This window comes from Pongo abelii, chromosome 10, assembly GCF_028885655.2.
Source record: "Pongo abelii isolate AG06213 chromosome 10, NHGRI_mPonAbe1-v2.0_pri, whole genome shotgun sequence".
NCBI lineage: Eukaryota > Metazoa > Chordata > Mammalia > Primates > Hominidae > Pongo > Pongo abelii.
In genome coordinates, this window is record NC_071995.2 from 33,593,859 (window position 1) to 33,614,346 (window position 20,488).

General features: G+C 41.9%; 1 protein-coding gene and 1 pseudogene across 3 annotated transcripts in view; one reads left to right on the top strand and one right to left on the bottom strand.

Annotated features, from left to right (window-relative positions):
• FGD4 (FYVE, RhoGEF and PH domain containing 4) overlaps positions 1-20,488 on the top strand; it is a 242,504-nt gene that overhangs the window by 61,538 nt on the left and 160,478 nt on the right. The window lies entirely within an intron of this gene.
• On the bottom strand, positions 16,164-16,253 carry LOC112135945 (U6 spliceosomal RNA; annotated as a pseudogene).

The following is a 20,488-nucleotide window of genomic DNA, read 5'->3' on the forward strand; positions in this document are numbered from 1 at the left end:
TTTTACATCATTGCCATTTAGACCATACACTTGTTTTTATCTATTTCTTTCTTTATCGGTGAGGAAGCCACTGTATACTTTTATTTAAAACTAAACTTAAATTTTGTCCAAATAGAATTCCAAATATTTCTATAAATAGACAAAAGACTGGAGGCAATTTATATGTGCAAAAATGCTTGGGAGCCTACTTAACTGCTCTCTTGCCCCTGATTGCTGCAAGAAAGAAACAGAGTGACAATAGAGGGAATGCAACCAACACTAGCCAGGTGCAGGGTTCGGCTGTTTAGTACACATTATGGAATGTGTTATCCCCAGTTTAGGTTGGAGGAAACTGGCCTTCAGAGAATTTAAGTAACAGGCTCTCCAAGGTTGTACCACTAGTAACTGACAAAGTAGGGATTCCAAGCAAGATTTCTGATTCTAAACTACTTTAAAGTTCATATGGAACCAAAAAAGAGCCCGCATCGCCAGGTCAATCCTAAGCCAAAAGAACAAAGCTGGAGGCATCACACTACCTGACTTCAAACTATACTACAAGGCTCCAGTAACCAAAACAGCATGGTACTGGTACCAAAACAGAGATATAGATCAATGGAACAGAACAGAGCCCTCAGAAATAACGCCACATATCTACAACTATCTGATCTTTGACAAACCTGAGAAAAACAAGCAATGGGGAAAGGATTCCCCATTTAATAAATGGTGCTGGGAAAACTGGCTAGCCATATGTAGAAAGCTGAAACTGGATCCCTTCCTTACACCTTATACAAAAATTAATTCAAGATGGATTAAAGACTTAAACGTTAGACCTAAAACCGTAAAAACCCTAGAAGAAAACCTAGGCATTACCATTCAGGACATAGGCATGGGCAAGGACTTCATGTGTAAAACACCAAAAGCAATGGCAACAAAAGCCAAAATTGACAAATGGGATCTAATTAAACTAAAGAGCTTCTGCACAGCAAAAGAAACTACCATCAGAGTGAACAGGCAACCTACAAAATGGGAGAAAATTTTCGCAACCTACTCATCTGACAAAGGGCTAATATCCAGAATCTGCAATGAACTCCAACAAATTTACAAGAAAAAAAACAACCCCATCAAAAAGTGGGCGAAGGATATGAACAGACACTTCTCAAAAGAAGACATTTATGCAGCCAAAAGACACATGAAAAAATGCTCACCATCACTGGCCATCAGCGAAATGCAAATCAAAACCACAATGAGATACCATCTTACACCAGTTAGAATGGCAATCATTAAAAAGTCAGGAAACAACAGGTGCTGGAGAGGATGTGGAGAAATAGGAACACTTTTACACCGTTGGTGGGACTGTAAACTAATTCAACCATTGTGGAAGTCAGTGTGGTGATTCCTCAGGGATCTAGAGCTAGAAATACCATTTGACCCAGCCATCCCATTACTGAGTATATACCCAAAGGACTATAAATCATGCTGCTATAAAGACACATGCACACGTATGTTTATTGCGGCACTATTCACAATAGCAAAGACTTGGAGCCAACCCAAATGTCCAACAATGATAGACTGGATTAAGAAAATGTGGCATATATACACCATGGAATACTATGCAGCCATAAAAAATGATGAGTTCATGTCCTTTGTAGGGACGTGGATGAAATTGGAAATCATCATTCTCAGTAAACTGTCACAAGGACAAAAAACCAAACACTGCATGTTCTCACTCATAGATGGGAATTGAACAATGAGAACACATGGACACAGGAAGGGGAACATCACACTCTGGGGACTGTTGTGGGGTGGGGGGAGGAGGGAGGGATAGCATTAGGAGATATGCCTAATGCTAAATGGCGAGTTAATGGGTGCAGCACACCAGCATGGCACATGTATACATATGTAACTAACTTGCATATTGTGCACATGTACCCTAAAACTTAAAGTATAATAATAATAATAATAATAAAAAAGGAAAAAAAATATTTATGGATCTGGCACCGTTGCTCACATAGTAGGTACTTTAGAACAGTGACTTTCAATTTTTTTTTTTTTTTTTTTTTTTGAGAAGGAGTCTTGCTCTGTCGCCCAGGCTGGAGTGCAGTGGCGTGACCTCGGCTCACTGCAACCTCCACTTCCCTGGTTCAAGTAATTCCCCTTCCTTAGCCTCCCAAGTAGCTGGGATTACAGGTGCATCCCACCAGGCCTGGCTAATTTTTTTTGTATTTTTAGTATAGACAGGATTTCATCATGTTGGCCAGACTGGCCTCAAACTCCTGACCTCAGGCAATCTGCCCACCTCAGCCTCCCAAAGTGCTGGGATTATAGGCGTGAGCCACCGCGCCCAGCCGACTTTCAAATTTTTTAACCACAGCCCAGTGTAACACTGTGTGTATGTGTGTGAGTGTGCTTGTATGTGTGTTTGAAATAAAATTTTTCATGTGCTTATACATTCTGATTTTTTTTTTTTTATCAGAACCACTAATGAGATGAGACCACAGTTTGTAAAACCTCACGCCTTAGAGAAAAAGATAAGAAGACATTTTCTTTTTAGGTTTTTTTTCTGTCTTAAGTGAAGACCTTCCAGGCTGGCAATATCCAAGGGCCAGATTCAAAGTGAGAAGGTTATATACCTCTTGAAATATGTAAGGTTGGATAATTAGACCTTGATGCTTAAAATAGTGCTTTCAGGGCAGTGAAATTTTCATCAGCTCACCCCACATTTACTTGTGCCATTGCTGTAATATAAAAGCAGTGAGAACAACAAGAAAATGCAATGTAAGTACTGTACATCATGGCAAATATTCTTGCTAAAACTTCTACTCACCCTGTATTTCTTTTGTGGGGGGATTTTAAGCTAATTTCTTGCAATTTTTAGATCAGTGGGCTTGTGTTAACTCGCATCACTTGGAGAATACACTTGATACAACTTTAGAAATTCAAGTGGGAGCTCTTGAATGAAAACTGCTGCCTCAGATGCTGACTGAACTGGGCAACCAGTGTTGAACAGGTGCCTTCTTGTTTATAACTTGGTGTGTATGATCTCACTTGCCTCCTCATAGGTAGCTCTGAGACAAGATGGAATTTTCTTCTTTATTCAAAACAATAACCATTACCAAAAAACAAGCAAACAAAATTCAAGAGCTGAAATAGCTTGTTCTAAGTCACATGTGACTAGTAGAAAAGAGTAAAACTTTAACCCAGATGTGGATTTCATATTGAAGATCTTAAAACAAAAACCCCTTCACTATGTAATTAAGAATGTCAAGAGTCACCTTTGTTGTGGATTAAAATACCAACTTTTGGGGCAACAGATTAGGTTAGAGTATAATGCAATAAAGTATCATTCAGTTTTCATTGTTTAAAGGTAAATAACGTATTCTTCTTGACTTTGAGCTTCAGATACCTAAAATGCCTTCATGTGGAGAAACATTGATACAGTCCCCACAAATATATATTTTTTAACTCTGTGCAATGAACGTGGAAGCCTGGGTAAATGTCCCTGTTTTATGATGTGTCTTCACTGTTTTTGTTCTGAAAGCCTGTGAAATAGGGTGAGCAGGTGGTGCCATTGTTGGCAACCCTGAGGTTGCCCCAAGAAACTTAGGCTCCAAGTTTCTTTTAACTTTTGTGTGAGAATTGAAATGAGAACTCAGGCTTTCTGACCACTGCCCACTTCTTTGAAGAAGCATTAGTCCATGTGGGCAGAAAATGAAATGTTGTGGTTAAAGACAAGAGATAAAAAATGGCAGAGGAAGATTTATTTGCTATTTATTTGCTACTTGGATTTAGAATGTAGCCTTGTGAAGACTTTGTCAGTGTTGTATAAAGTGATCCCATGAAGAAAGAATTCAGTAAAATTCTAAATTTAGAAGACACTGATTTCACGTAGCCACTAAGTAGACAACTCAGTAGGTAGAAATATTCTTTAAAATTCCGATTTCCTTTAGGCCCCAAGTTTCTTTTAATGTTTGCTAAGCACTTATTTGCATGTGTTCCAGTGAAACATGTTATGTGTGTACATGATTAGTCATGTTTTTGTTTTTTTGTTTGTTTGTTTGTTTGTTTGAGACAGAATCTCACTCCGTCGCCAAGGCTGGTGTGCACTTGTGCAATCTCGGCTCACTGCAACCTCCCTCTTCCTGGGTCAAGCAATTCTCCTGCCTCAGCCTCCCAAGTAGCTGGGACTACAGGCATGCACCACTTCGCCCGGCTAATTTTTTCTGTTTTAGTAGAGACAGGGTTTCACCGTGTTGCCCAGGCTGGTCTCGAACTCCTGAGCTCTGGCAATCCGCCCACCTCGGCCTCCCAAAAAGTGCTGGGATTACAGACGTGAGCCACTGCACCCAGCCTAGTCATGTTTTATAAGTGTTTTTGGCCCCAACCACATGAAGTTTGATTCCACAAGGGATTAAAGAAAAAGGACAAATGCACATAGGGTATTTATATTATATGCTTATTGAAAGGCTGATTGAATAATAATAGAAGAATAAGAATGGATAAAATTTATTGACAGCTTCTATGTACCAGGTAGTATTCAAGGTGTTTTATGCATTTTATCTCAGAAAATCTTGTCTGAAGATAGATGCTATTAATTACTCCAATTTTTATAGATGAAGAAACCAAAGCACAAAGAATACAAGTTAATATTAAGGGTCATAGTTTCATAAATGATAGAGCAAGTGTAATGTGACTTACATCCTGTGCTTTTAATAACTATGTTATACTGGTCCCTTATAATAGACATTAAACTAAGAGTTACTAGAAAATGGGTCCTAATCATAATCTTATCATTAAAGTTCGAGCTTGTATAAGTCACTTAATCCCTTTTTTTGTTTCGTCATCCTAAACTGTGCTGTTCTACCTACAACTCCAGTTTGTGATTAAATTGTGATGTACTAGGGATTAAAGCCAGAGAAGAGTAGTGGCTATAGGCTAGGATACATTATGGAAATTAGAGGAACAGGAGGAGTAAAAACAATAGAAAGTGTTAAAAAATGCAGCTGACTTTTGAACAGCTTGGGGGTTGGAGCAGTGACCCCTGTTGAGCTGAAAATTCACATGTAACTTTTGACTCCCCGAAAATTTAATTTACTAATAGCCTACTGTTGACCAGAAGCCTTACTGATAACATAAACAGTCGATTAACACATATTTTGTATGTTTTTTATATATATAATATACTGTTTTCTTCCTTAAGAAATTGCCATAGCCCCCCCATCCCTCACCTTTAACAGCCACCACCCTCATCAGTCAGCAGCCATTAACATCAAAGAAAGAGGCTGGGTGCGGTGGCTCACACCTGTAATCCCAGCACTTTGGGAGGCTGAGGCAGGCGGATCACGAGGTCAGGAGATGGAGACCATCCCGGCCAACATGGTAAAACCCCATCTCTACTGAAAATCAAAAATTAGCTGGGCGTGGTGGCGCACACCTGTAGTCCCAGCTACTCGGGAGGCTGAGGCAGGAGAATTGCTTGAACCCAGGAGGCAGAGGTTGCAGTGAGCTGAGATCGCGCCACTGCGCTCCAGCCTGGCAACAGAGCAAGACTCCGTCTAAAAAAAAAAAAAAAGAAATCAAAGAAAGACACTCCACTAGCAGAAAGATTATTACTTACTGAAGACTTAAATGATCATTGTATTTTTTAGCAACAAAGTGTGTGTGTGTGTATTTGTGTGTTTAATTTGTTTTTTGAGACAGGATCTTGCTCTGTCACCCAAACTGTAATGCAGCAGTGCAGTCACCAGTCACTGCAACGTTAGCTTCCTGGTCTCAAGTGATCCTTCTGCCTCAGCCTCTCAAGTAGCTGGGGCCACAGTCATACGCCACCATGCCTGGCTACTTTTTAAATTTTTGTAGTGATGGTATCTTGCTATGTTGCTCAGGCTGGTGTTGAACTCCTGGCCTCAAGCAGTCCTCCCACCTCGGCCTCCCAAAGTGTTGGGATTATAGGCGTAAGCTGCTATATCCAGCCTAAAGTATATCTTAATTAAGGATGTCCATTGTTTTTTAAAACATAATGGTATTGCACATTTGCCAAACTACAGTATATTGTAAACATAACTTTAACTTTTATATGTACTAGGAAATGAAAAAAGTTTGTGACTAGCTTTGAGATATTCACTTTGTTTTGGTGGTCTGGAACTGAACCTGCAATATCTCTGAGTGTGCCTGTACATATACATATAAAAAATTGTATTGTAAGGAATTAACTCATGAGATTATGGAGGATGACAAGTCCAAATCTGCAGTGGGGTTGGCAGGCTCAAGACCCAGGAGAGCCAGTGGTACAAAACAAGTCCAAAGGCCATTTGCTGGGGAATTTGCTCTTGCTTGGGAGGCTGGTCTGTGTTCTGTTCAGGCCTTTAACTGATTGGATGAGGGCCACTCACGTTATGGAGGGCAGTCTGCTTTGCTCAAAGCTCACTGATTTAATGTTATCCAAAATACCTTCCAACTTGATGTATAAAATTACCAATCATGGCCGGGCGTGGTGGCTCATAGCTGAAATTCTAGCACTTTGGGAGGCTGAGGTGGGTGGATTGCTTGAGGCCAGGAGTTCGAAACCAGCCTGGCCAATATGGTGTAACCCTGTCTCTACTATAAAAATACAAAAATCAGCCAGGCGTGGTGGCGCATGCTTGTAATCCCAGATACTCGGGAGGCTGAAACAGGAAAATCGCTTGAAGCTGGGAGTGGGAGGTTGCAGTGAGCTAAGATGGCGTCACTGCACTCCAGCCTGGGCAACAGAGAGAGAGTCTGTCTCAAAAAAAAAAAAAAAAAAAAAAAAAAAATTAGCAATTACAGCCCCTATGGAATGTGGTACAGGCAAGGCCTTTTTAGAGGGCATCAGCCCTCACCACCCTACTCCCAGAGCTTCTCTCCAAGCCCAGCATTTTTAGCTACATTTTTATTGCACATATATTTTATTAGGTAGAAATATATTTTATTAGGTAGAAATCCTAAAACCTATTTGAACCAAATAAAAATAGGCAAGAAAGCATCCTATTGTGAAACAGTTACAAATGCAAAGAATTTAGGAGAGTGGTGAGTTAAGAGGATGTGGGTAGAGTTTATTATAATTATGTGGATTGTCACCTGTCATGAGGATTACAGTTTGGTAAAAGAAAAATAAACCCTTTTTTCATTTTGAGCCTGGAATGTATGCTACTATACGTGGTGCAATAGGGGCCTTATTAGATCTACAGGAAACTTCTGTCTTCATTCTAAGGGAGAGTGGTTTGTGGGACCTTAGGAACCCTGGCTCTTCCACCCAACCATTGGACAAGTCTTACCTCTTTTGGATGCTGCTAACTCTTCAGAAGAATTCCTTGTGGTGGTATATAACTTGTTGGTTGAAGAATAAATAAATAAAACGTAATTAAAGTCTATATAGCAGCTACTGTTTAACCATATTGTCTCATATAAACCTTGAAAGGAGCTAATAAAGTGGAGGGCATAGTTATATTACTGCTCTTACAGAAACAGCAACCACAATTTTAAGTCTTCTAGTCAGTGTAGGACAGTGTTTTGTACATAGGTGCTTAATATAAATATTTGGTTTAAAACCAATCTTGTTCTATTTTTGTAATTGTTTTCTTTTTTCTCTTCCACTGGTCTTCTTTAATTTTAACTTTTGGCCGGGCTTGGTGGCTCACGCCTGTAATCCCAGCACTTTGGGAGGCCAAGACAGGCAGATCACCTGAGATCAGGAGTTTGAGACCAGCCTGGCCAACATGGTGAAACCCTATCTCTACTAAAAATACAAAAATAAGCCGAGAGTTGTGGTGGGTGCCTGTAATCCCAGCTACTCGGGAGGCTGAGGCAGGAGAATTGCTTGAACCCGGGAGGTGGAGGTTGCAGTGAGCCGAGATCGCGCCATTGCACTCCAGGCTGGGCAACAGAGCGAGACTCCATCTCAAAAAAAAATTTTTTTTTAATTTTTATTTAATTATAATTTTTTTTTTCTAAGTTGGGGTGTTGCCCTGTCACCCAGGCTGGAGTGCAGTAGCACCCTCTTGGCTCACTGCAACCTCAAACTCTTGGACTCAAGCAGTCCTCCCACCTCAGCATTCCAAGTAGCTGGGAACTACAGGTGTGCCTCACTGTGCCCAGCCACTGCTTACCTCTAATTTTATCCTCAATCATTGTCTACTATATGATGAATGCTGTATTTTTTTTTTTTAAGAAAAAGTAATAGAATTTAGATCTGTCCCTTGAGGAACTTTTGACAGATTAATTTATCTTAATATTAGAGTGGAAATAAGTACTTAATACAAAATACCATCTAACACCTTTTTAAGTAGAATACTGGCTGGCTGGGAACGGTGGTTCATGCCTGTAATCTCAGCACTTTGGGAGGCCAAGGTGGGAGGCTTGTCTGAGCCCAGCCTTTGGGACCAGCATCTCTAAACAAACGTAATTAGCTGGGCGTGGTGGCATGCGCCTGTAGTCTTAGATACTCCTGAGGCTACTTGCTTGAGCCCAGGAGTTGGAAGCTGCAGTGAGCTATGATCGTGCCATTGCACTCCACCTGGGTGGCAGAGTGAGACCCTGTCTCAAAATAGAAATGAAGTAGGGTACTTTTTTTATAGCTTAGATTTTTTTTTTTTTTTTAATTCTAGAGAGGAAACCTTTCTGTAGTGTAACTTGCAAAAGAGTTGGTGTTTTTCTTTCTCAGTGATCTCTTACAGCAAATGTTCATTAATTAAAAATAGCTGACCGACACAGGAAACAGCTCACGTAGCAGCTTATGATGTTGTTCTAAAAACAGACTTGAGCTCTCGAGTGCTAGAGAAGCATGAATATTGAAAACATTGCGAACAAATTCAGGTAAAAGTATGGTGTGTTCTAAGAAGGATCCATGTGCCTTTACGTTAATATTTTTCCGATTATAAAAGTCATGTGCTTACTGTTAAAAAGATATTATAGGGCTGGGCGCAGTGGCTCATGCCTGTAAACCCAGCACTTTGGGGGCTGAGGCAGGCAGATGGCTTGAGTCCAGGAGGTTGAGGCTGCAGTGAGCTATGATCGCCCAACTGCACTGCAACCTGAGCAACGGAATGAGACTCTGTCAAAGGAAAAAAAGATATTGTAACCATGTATTTTGTAGAAAGTGAAATTCTCACCCAAGTTATAGCATTTATTTATTCTGGTGGTTTCTTTTTTTGTTGTTTTTTTGAGACGGAGTCTCACTCTGTCACCCAGGCTGGAGTGCAATGGCATGATCTCAGCTCACTGCAACCTGCGCCTCTGAGTTCAAGTGAATTTCCTGACTCAGCCTCCCGAGTAGCTGGGATTACAGGCGCCTGCCACCATACCTAGCTAATTTTTGTATTTTTAGTAGAGACAGCGTTTCACCATGTTGGCCAGGCTGGTCTCGAATTCCTGACCTCAGATGATCCACCCTCATCAGCCTCCCAAAATGCTGGGATTATAGGCATGAGCCATTGCGCCCGGCCTATTCTGGTGGTTTCTATCAGATTTTTAAAATACATATACAAACAGTATATACTTATTCTTTAAATGGAATTATACTGTTTATTCAACTTGTTTTTTTATTTATATATACTAGAAATTTTCCACAGAAATCTTTTAAAATTCCCTAATTTGTTATCTTTTATTTATTTATTTATTGAGACAGAGTCTTGCTCTGTCACCCAGGCTGGAGTGCAGTAGCGCGATCTCGGCTCACTGCAACCTCTGCCTCCTGGGTTCAAGGAATTCTCCTGCCTCAGCCTCCCAAGTAGCTGGGACTACAGGTGTGTGCCACCATGCCTGGCTAAGTTTTTTGTATTTTTAGTAGAGATGGGGTTTCACCATGTTAGCCAGGCTGGTCTCAAACTCCTGACCTCAGGCAGTCTACCCGCCTCAGCCTCCCAAAGTGCTGGGATTACAGTCATGAGCCACCACGTCCGGCCATTTGCTATCTTTTTAAAGACAACATAGTATTTCACTCTATACCTAGTCTACAGTTTGTTTTAAACCAATTTTCTTTTTCTTTTTCTTCTTTTTTTTTTTTTTTTTTTTTTGAGACGGAGTTTTGCTCTTGTTGCCCAGGCTGGAGTGCAATGGCATAATCTCGACTCACCGCAACCTCTGCCTCCCAGGTTCAAGCAATTCTCCTGCCTCAGCCTCCCGAGTAGCTGGGACTACAGGCATGCGGCACCACGCCCGGCTAATTTTGTAGTAGAGATGGGGTTTCTCCATGTTGGTCAGGCTGGTCTTGAACTCCCAACTTCAGATGATCCGCCCACCTCAGCCTCTCAAAGTGCTGGGATTACAGGCGTGAGCCACTGCGCCTGGCCTAACCAATTTTCTATTAATAGACTTGTGGGTAATAATATTTTATTTAAAACCTTTTATTTTTCCTGAAAGTCACCATTTTTAGAGCAGATACACTTGTCATTGAACAAATATGTAGTAATTTAATAGTATAATGTATTCACATTTTACTATGTGTCTGGCAGTTTTCTAAGAATTATCCTGTGTGAATTAGAATAATTCTACAGCCTTATGAGGGAGTTGCTATACCTCTTCCAGAGTTTCAGAAAGGCTCCAAGTTCCATATATGCCATCTTGACCCTCCCTAAGATGGACCAAAAGACAGGGTGATTGGATCAGACATGTGAGGGCTCCTAAATCCAAAGGAACAGGCAGAAGGAAGCAGCTGCCTCAGTAGAAAAAAGCAGAGCTTACAAGTTTTTGCTGGAAGTATTGATGCCAAAGTATTCGCTGGTTGCCATGACAGGTTTCAGAGGAACTGCTTTCTTAATCCTTCTGACTGCTTCGAAGGTTTCTTTTTTCTTTTTCTTTTTCTTTGAGATGGAGTCTTGCTCTGTTGCCTAGGCTGGAGTGCAGTGGCATGATCTTGGCTCACTGCTTCTGGGTTCAAGCAATTCTTCTGCCTCAGCCTCCCTAGTAGCTGGGGGCACAGGTCCACACCACCACACCTGGCTAATTTTTGTATTTTTGGTAGAGAGAGGGTTTTACCATGTTGGCCACGCTGGTCTTGAACTCCTGACCTCAGGTAATCTGGCCTCCTCGGCCTCCCAAAGTGCTGGGATTACAGGCGTGAGCCACTGCGCCCGGCCTGCTTTGAAGGTTTCTTTGGCTCTTCCCACCAATTGTTTGGTGCCTGTGTAGTCCTTGCTGACTTCCACATTCTGTTGTGAATTTACTTGATGCACAGGGCCTTGCCTTAGATTGGGCTGTATTCTGGTCTGCCATCAAGAGATGTCAGCTAATGCTGACGTGTCCCATCCCTGGGTGTTCTTCCCTGATGGCCTCCATAGCTGTTTGTTGTTTTCTGCTGAAAATGGAAACTTTAAATATTTGTTATTAATTGCTTAGACACTGTGATGATTAATTTTAGATGTTTCTCTTTCTCTGTCTTTCCATTCTTCTCCTGTCCTTGGACATCAGAACCCCAGGCTCTTTGGCCTTTGGACTAATTAGGGGCCTGCCAACCTTCCCCCCAACCCCCACACCAAGCTCTCAGGTCTTTGGCCTCAGACTGAGAATCACAATATTGCCTTCCTTGGTTCTGAGGCTTTTGGGCTTCAACTGAGCCAGGCACTGGCATCCCTGGGCCTCCAGCTTGCAGATGGCCAGTTGTGGGACTTCTGAGCCTCCATAATCACGTGAGCCAATTTCTCTAATGAATTCCCTCTCATCCATCCGTATCTCTCTCTATCTGATCTATATCCTATTGGTTATGTGTCTCTGGAGAACCCTGACTAATATGTACTCTAGAAAAGCCTCCTGAGACTTAGAAGCTATGTTTCCTTTGTTTAAATGTTGTTGAATTGATCATAGATATAATGCATTAGATTTTTCAGAAGAAAGAAAAGGTTTATTCCACATTACATCTCTTTAGAAGCCTACCCAAAGGGGATCTCTGTTTTGGCTATTTATTGCAGTGTAATAAACTACTCTAAAGCTTAGTAGCTTCAATTAGTGATTTATTATGTCTCATGATTCAGTGGGCTGACCAAACTGTTCTTCTGGCTCATGTGGTGTTGGCTAGGTGCTGGAATGGCTGTGTTCCTCTGAGACTTGGATGGGTGCTCAGCTGGGACCCGGTGGCTGCTCGGGTCACTTGTGGAGTGGTATCTGGATTCCAGCAGGGAGGCAGTGGATGCTACCCACACAGTTAAGGACTAGGCCTAGAACCGGCACAGCATCATTTCTGCCATGTGTTAATGGTCAAGGCAGTAATAGGCCCAGCCTACATCAATGTGGGAAGTGACTAAACAAAGATGTAAACACCTAGACCTGTGGTTCACTGGGGATGATCGCCAAAATAACCACTGACCAGAGTGTGCTCTCTGGCCCTTCACACATGCACGATAGAGCAGCCCATACAAGTCTCACTCACTCCATTACTACATCAGCTTCACAGGTCTAGGATCTCATCCTCTAAATCAGGTCCAGGTGCAGGTGAGGCTCCCTGGGTGCAGCTCATCTCAAACTGAAGACCTATGAACTAAAAGGACACGTTATTTTCCGTTCTTCCCCACTTTCCACCCCAACATATAATGGTAAGGCAGGGACAGGAAAATTGCATCAGATATTCCTCTTCAAAAAGATATTAGGGGCTGTGGGCCGGGCCCTGTAACCCCAGCACTTTGGGAGGCTGAGGCGGGTGGATCACGAGGTCAGGAGATCGAGACCATCATGGCTAACATGGTGAAACCCTGTCTCTACTAAAAAATACATAAAATTAGCCGGGCGTGGTGGCGGGCACCTGTAGTCCCAGCTACTCGGGAGGCTGAGGCAGGAGAATGGCGTGAACCCGGGAGGCGGAGGTTGCAGTGAGCTGAGAGCACGCCACTGCATTCCGGCCTGGGTGACAGTGTGAGACTCTGTCTCAAAAAAAAAAAAAAAAAAAAGTTATTCGGGGCTGTGGAGAAATCAGAGCCCTGACACACTGCTGGTAGAAATGTAAAATGGTACGGTTGCTTTGGAAAACAGTCAGGTAGTTCTTTGAAGGTTAAACATAGAGTTGCCATGTGACCCAGCAATTCTGTACCTAGGCATATACTCAAAAGCAATGAAACCATAGTTCCACAGAAAACCTTGTACATGAATGTTTATAGTTGCAATATAATAGCCAAAAGGTGGAAACAACTCAAATGTCCAGCTGATGAATGGATAAATAAAAAGTGATATGCCTGTATACTGGAATTCTTTTGGCTGTACGAAAGAATAAAGTACTCCTGCCTACAACATGGATGAATCTTAAAAATGTACTAAGTGAAAGAATCCAGTCACAAAAGACCATATATTTTACGCTTCCATGTATATGAAATGTCCCAAACAGCCAAATCTATAGACAGAAAGATTAGCGTTGCTTAGGCTGGGAGGGCTGGAATGGGGGAAGGTGATAGCTAAAAGGTATACGGTTCTTTTTGGGCTGGGAGAGGTGGCTCATGCCTGTAATCCCAGCACTTTGGGAGGCCAAGGTGGATGGATTGCTTGAATCCAGGAGTTTGGGAATAGCCTGGACAACATTGCGAAACTCCATTTCTACAAAAAATACAAAAATTTGCCAGGTGTGGTGTCGTGTGCCTGTAGTCCCAGCTACTCGGAGGCTGAGACAAGAGGATTGCTTGAGCCCAGGAGGTTGAGGCTGCAGTGAGCCGTGATTGCACCCCTGTACTCCAGCCCGGGTGACAAAGCCAGACCCTATCTCCAAATTAAAAACAAATTTATTTTTGGTGTGATGCAAAGGTCTAAAATTGATGGTGGGTATATGTATCTGTGAATATAGTAAAAACCTTGCCATTGTAAACTTATTTAAACAGAAAAAAGCAGCAGATGTGACTGGGAGGCACATGGCCGTCACTGGTGCATAGCATTTCTGACATTTAGCTCGATCTATATCCTTGTTGAGGAACTAGTTCACCACCTGGGTGCCTCTCTTTGGCCCTCATCTCCATCCCCTAGGCTCTTGGCTGTCTTCTGATTCTTTTCCACAAGAAATGGCCCGTGTTTTTTGGCGTCTTCCTGTCCGAGTAAGGGCGCTAGTATTTTTCATTTTTAACTGTCTCTGGCTCTATTAGTCCAAGCTGATGGTGTTTCCACTGGTATATTTCTCTGAAATGCCTTTTGGGTTTTACCATAGATCTCTTACGGGTCCACAACATTAGGTAAAAAATACTCCCACAAATAGTTTCAAGATAGGGCTTTCTTTACCTTGGACGCCTTTGTATCAGACTGTCATGTGAAAATAACCTTTTATTGTCAAAAGCTCTACTGTCTGGTTTAGTTGGTACTCAAAGCACCCACTTAAGATTCTTTAAAGCCTTTTGGTCTAGTTATGTGATTCCAAAAGCATGGGTGTCTGTACCAGCAGCATTTGTATCACCTGGGAGCTTACAGTTGAAGTCTCCATCCCAGACTTGCTAGATGAAAAACTGTGATGATCCAGCCCAGCAATCTCAGTTTTAATAAAATCTCCAGCTGAGTCTGATGCATATGAAGTTTTAGAACCACTGGTCTAAGAGAAAGTCCATGAGCAACCACCTAACATCTTCATGAGGCCTCAAAAAAGGATCTTACCACCACATCCTAGAGGCTCTACTTTACTGATAGCACTGGATTTGATCTTTGCCCTAAGGCCATTTCTTATTTTGAGTGGTTTTAAGCTTAGCTACCGAAAAGAGGAATTGTTTTATTTTTTAACCCATGAAGTCCAACTTTATATTTCCTCTGAATTCTGCTTAAAAAGGAACCAAACAGTTCCTTTTTAAATTCATCTCACTACTCCTGTATTTTATTGTAGGCAGCTAAAAACAAGCCAGTTGGCACTTTGGACATTCTTCTTGGAATTCTCCTTAGTTGGGTCCATGAGTTCATTAGGTACCCTTTCTGTCCTCCATGTTACTGTATGAAACGGGTCTGCTGCTTTTTCTTAGGTCTCCATTTCTTCAGCCACCAGTAACATTTCTATACTGTTTTTCAAATCTTTACGAACAGTCTTCTAGCTGTTGTCTACCACCTGGACCCAAACCGTACATATTTTGAGTTTTTGTTATAGCAGAGCCTCATTTCTGATACCAAATTTTGTTTTGGTTATCTATTGTGCATAATTAATAATTTCAAAATTTAATGGCTTAAAAACAAGTATTTTCTCATGCATGGTCTTGCAATTTGGCCAGAGTTTGGTAGGAATGGCGCATCTCTGATCTGTGTGCTGTCAGCTTGGGTGGCTCGATTAGATTTATTTCCAAGATACCTTAATTATATGACCGTCAAGTTGGTCCTACCACCTGAGATTTTAGTTGGAATTGTCAACTGGGGCCTTAATTCTCCTCCACGCAGCCCTTTCTGATGCATGTTGCTGCTTTGACCTTCTCACAAAGTGGCAGCTAGACTCCAAAAAGCAGGAAGCAGAAGTTGCCATGCCTCTAGCTAGGTGCAGGGTTATGTGCCTGTAATACCAGCTACTCAGGAAGCTGAAGTGGATGGATCACTTGAGACCAGCCTGGGTAGCAGTGAGAACCTGTTTCTAATTAAAAAAACATAAAAGAAGGTGCCTGGCCTCTTAAAGATTAAGCTCACATTTGGCATGCAGTGGAATTTCTGGTCTTTTCTGCTGGACAAAGCAATCATATACCTAGCTCAGATTCAAGGAGGTGGAGAAATAGACCCCATCTCTTAGTGGGGGTAGTGGCAGAAGTTGTGGCTGTCATTAATCCACTGTAATCTGTCAGTTGTTTTTCTTTAACAGTACTGAAAAGACACTCTTGGCTTAAGGTTATGAGTTGGTGAAAAGTAATTGTTTACTACTTGAAAAACGAAGATCTGGCCAGGCGCGTGGCTCATGCCTGTAATTCCAGCACTTTGAGAGGCCAAGGCAGGCGGATCACCTGAGGTCAGAAGTTCAGGACCATCCTGGCCAACATGGCGAAACACTTTCTCTACTAAAAGTACAAAAATTAGCTGGGCATGGCGGCGGGTGCCTGTAATCCCAGCTACTCAGGAGGCTGAGACAGGAGAATCGCTTGAACCCAGAAGGCAGAAGTTGTAATGAGCTGAGATCATGCACTGCACTCCAGCCTAGGTGACTAGAGTGAGACTCTGTCTCAAAAAAAAAAAAAAACCTTGAAGATCTGGAAGGAGGTAGCAAGAAAACCTTTCCATATAAAGAGCCTCTCTTGATATGTTTGTTGAAATTTTATTTTAATATGGAACACTTCACGAATTTGCATGTCATCCTTGTATTCTCTGTGTCATTCCAATTTTCATATATGTGCTGCCAAAGTAAGCACCATTGGAAGAAATTTTAAATGGTATATTTCACAGATGGACAGAAGTCATTTTAAGTTCCTTGCCAACAGAGTAACACTCTCCAGCACCATTGGTTGTGTCAAAGTTTGTGTGTGACAGGAAAGTGTGAATGCATTTATACATCTTACTTGATCTTACCAGTGAACGGTGTATTTTCTTAAAATAAAGCTTGTCTTATACACTACTAAGTGTAAAGAAAGAGTCCCCTTCCACATACTCCCCTTCTCAAAATAGCAACCAGATGCTCTTTAAGAGTTGTGATCAATGAAAGGCATAATCTGGATGCATTGTAGAAATGATTGTGGTAAACCAAAGAGGGAATAATGGGATGACAGAAGCCCAGGGCTTTCTATCACTTGGAACTTTTGTGGTGCAGCTGTTTGTAGATTGGTAGGAGACAACAAAACAGATGGCAGCAGAGGTTGCCTCTGCCTTTGCTCATTCACTCGAGTCATCTATTAGGTTTGCTCAGACAGGATAGTAAATGGCTTCCTGAATTTGTTACCCACTTAGGCTAGTAAATTTCTCCGTATCTAATTTGGAGTTCTGTTTAGAAAAAAAATATCAAATTAATGCCCTGTGACAACAGTGATTCAACAGAGTTTATATCCATCTTTCATAGAATCTGATTAGTATTAAGTCTTTGACCTTTATTTTCTTTTTTATCGTATTGTTGTAATTTTGATTTAATGCTGTTGTTTCTGGTTATACATTTTCTTGATAGCATCAGTAAGTTGTTGGTAAGTATTGAAATAACTTAAATATTTTTCTTCAATGTGATTGTGTTTTTTAATGAGACAGAGTCTCACTCTGTTGCCCAGGCTGAAGTGTAGTGCCACGATCTCGGCTTTCACTGCAGCCTCCGTCTCCCAGATTAAAGCAATTGTCATGCCTCATCGTCCTGAGTAGCTGAAACTACAGGTGTATGCTACCACACCCGGCTAATGTTTTGTATTTTTTGTGCAGATGGGGTTTCATCATGTTGGCCAAGCTGGTCTTGAACTCCTGACCTCAGGTGATCTGCCCACCTTGGCCTCGCAAAGTGCTGGGCTTACAGATGTGAGCCATTGTGCCTGGCTTTTTGTTCAGTTTGGAATAACTTGAATATTTTTTCTTCAATATGATTGTGAAAATGTTTGGGATAGCACAAGCTTCCCTTAGTTGCTTGTAGTTTTACTCTGCCACAACTGAGTAGTTTGCAAGTGTGACTGACTTTGTGCTTCCTCCTCCTTTTTCTCTCTTCTTTGTTCTTCCATTTATGTTTTAATCTTCCATCCTCCTCATACCTTACCAAGTCTGGTTAAGTAACATATTTAGGAATGACCTTATGGGTAGTGTGGCTGAGGCATGATCACAATTATGATCTGTGGCATATGAATCTGCATGAGGAATCCTTCCAGCTCCTTCTGGATATTCTCCATCCCAGTGTCAAACTTCCATGGCACGATACCATTACCAACCATTTCAGCAACTATGCCCACACTCTTGGTTTCTAGAGATTATTTCCTTCTGTATCTGCCCAAATTATAACTCCGTTTGCTTTGGGATATGCTAGATACTTATTAATTCGTCAAGCAATTATTGTATGTGAACTAGTAAAATGTTAACTAGGAGACACAGAGGTGAACAGGAAATGTTCACTGTAACTGACTCCTTGGTCTTCAGTCTTCACAATTTTTCACAGTCAGATTTGAAAGCTGAATGCAGTTTTCTGAAGGCTTGGAGTATATACTTGTGCTATTTGAGGTCTCTGAGTTTTTTTGGTGCTCTTGCCTCGCAACTATACTTTAGTCATATTGAATAGGACCTTGTTTCATTTCCTATTAAATATGACTAAAGTGTAGTCATATGACTAAAGTTTTGTAGAACTTGCTGTGTTCTATTTTATTTTTAATAGAGACGGGGTCTCGCTGTGTTGCCCAGGCTGGTCACAAACTTCTGGCCTTAAGCAGTCCTCCTACCTCAGCCTCCCATGAATTCTTACTGTTTTAAACTCCTATTGTTAAGAATGTATTCTTGCATATAATTTTTAAATTATCGTTTATTTCCCCTGGGTAGGTACATAACTTTCTGATTATATTCCTTAATTAGCCTAACAGTGAGAGGTCTGTATTTTCACAGACCTCTCACTGCTAGGCTAATTAAATTTAATCCTCTAAAGATTTTTTCATACATTTCACTTTTTCCTGTAGTTTTAGTAAATTGTCCAAATAGTTATATTCGTTCACTATTTAACAGAATTTATTTTTTCCACTTGACCTTCTCTGCAGAAATCTAAGCAGAACAATTTATAAAGCATTATTCTTTTTTCTTTTCTTTTTTTTTTTTTTTGAGATTGGGTCTCACTCTGTCACCCTGGCTGGAGTTCAGTGGCACAATCTCGGCTCACTGCAACCTCCGCCTCCCAAGTTCAAGTGATTCTCCTGCCTCAGCCTCCCAAGTAACTGGGAGCACACATGCGTGCCTCCACATCCAGCTAATTTTTTGTGTTTTCTTATAGAGACAGGGTCCTGCCATGTTGCTCAGCATGGTCTCAAACTCCCAGGCTCAAGTGATCTGCCTGCCTCAGCCTTCCAAAGTGCTGAGATTACAGACATGAACCACTACGCCCTGCCTCTAAAGTCTGTTTTTAGCATATTCTGCTTATTTGCCCCAAATGGATATATTTGTTTGTGGGGTTTTTTTTTTTTTTTTTTTTTTGAGACTGAGTCGCACTGTCGCCCAGAGCTGGAGTGCCGTGGCGTGATCTCGGCTCACTGCAAGCTCCGCCTGCCAGGTTCACGCCATTCTCCTGCCTCAGCCTCCCAAGTAGCTGGGATTACGGGTGCGTGCCACCACGCCCGGCTAATTTTTTTGTATTTTCAGTAGAGACAGGGTTTTACCGTGTTAGCTAGGATGGTCTTGATCTCTTGACCTCGTGATCCGCCCACTTCGGCCTCCCAAAGTGCTGAGATTACAGGTGTGAGCCACAATGCCCAACCTGTTTGTTTTTTCTTCTCTCTTTTTTCTTTTCTTTCTTTCTTTGTTTTTTTCATTTTTTTGAGATGGAGTCTTACTCTGTCACCAGGCTGGAGTGCAGTGGCGCAATCTCAGCTCACTGCAACCTCCATCTCCCAGGTTGAAGTGATTCTCCTGCCTCAGCCTTCCGAGTAGCTGGGATTACAGGCACGCACCACCATGGCCAGCTAATTTTTGTATTTTTAGTAGAGACGGGGTTTCACCATATTGACCAGGATGGTCTTGATCTCCTGACCTCGTTATCCGCCTGCCTCGGCCTCCCAAAGTGCTGGGATTGCAGGCATGAGCCACCACGCCCAGCCTTTTTTTTTTTTTTTTTAATCTTGAGACAGGATCTTGCTCTATTGCCCAGGCTGGAGTGTTGTGGCACCATTATGGCTCACTACAGCCTTGACGTCCCGGGCTTAAATGATGCTCTCACCTTACATTCTCAAGTAGCTGGGACCATAGGTGTGCATGGCCACACCCGGCCAATGTAAAAATAATTGTGTGTGTATGCATGCTGAGATGGGGTCTCCCTATGTTGCCCTGGCTGGCCTTGAACTCCTGGGCTCAAGCAATCCCCGGCTTGCAGTGAGCTGAGATAGTGCCACTGTACTCCAGCCTGGGTGACAGAGTGAGACTCTGTCTCAAAAAAAAAAAAAAAAAAAAAAAGCCGGGCGCGGTGGCTCATGCCTGTAATCCCAGTACTTTGGGAGGCCGATGCGGTTGGATCATGAGGTCAGGAGATCAAGACCATCCTGGTTAACATGGTGAAACCCCGTCTCTACTAAAAATATAAAAATTAGCTGGCCATACAAAAATTAGCTGCCAAATACATTGTGGCAATGCGAGTGTTCTAGTTTTCATATCGTAATATGGTCTTACAAAATGTAATGATCAAAGGAAACTGGGTGAATGGTACACTGGACCTCTCTGTCATATTTTTGCAACTTCCTATGAGTCTATAAGTATTTCTAAATAAAAAGCTAAAAGATATATCCAGACTTTAGACCTATGCCATCCACTAGCCACAGATTGCTTTAAAAATGAACATCAGCCAGGTGTGGTGGCTCACGCCTGTAATCCCAGCACTTTGGGAGGCCGAGGCGGGTGGATCACGAGATCAGGAGTTCAAGACCAGCCTGACCAACATGGTGAAACCCTGTCTCAACTAAAAATACAAAAATTAGCTGGGCATGGAGGCGTGCACCTGTAA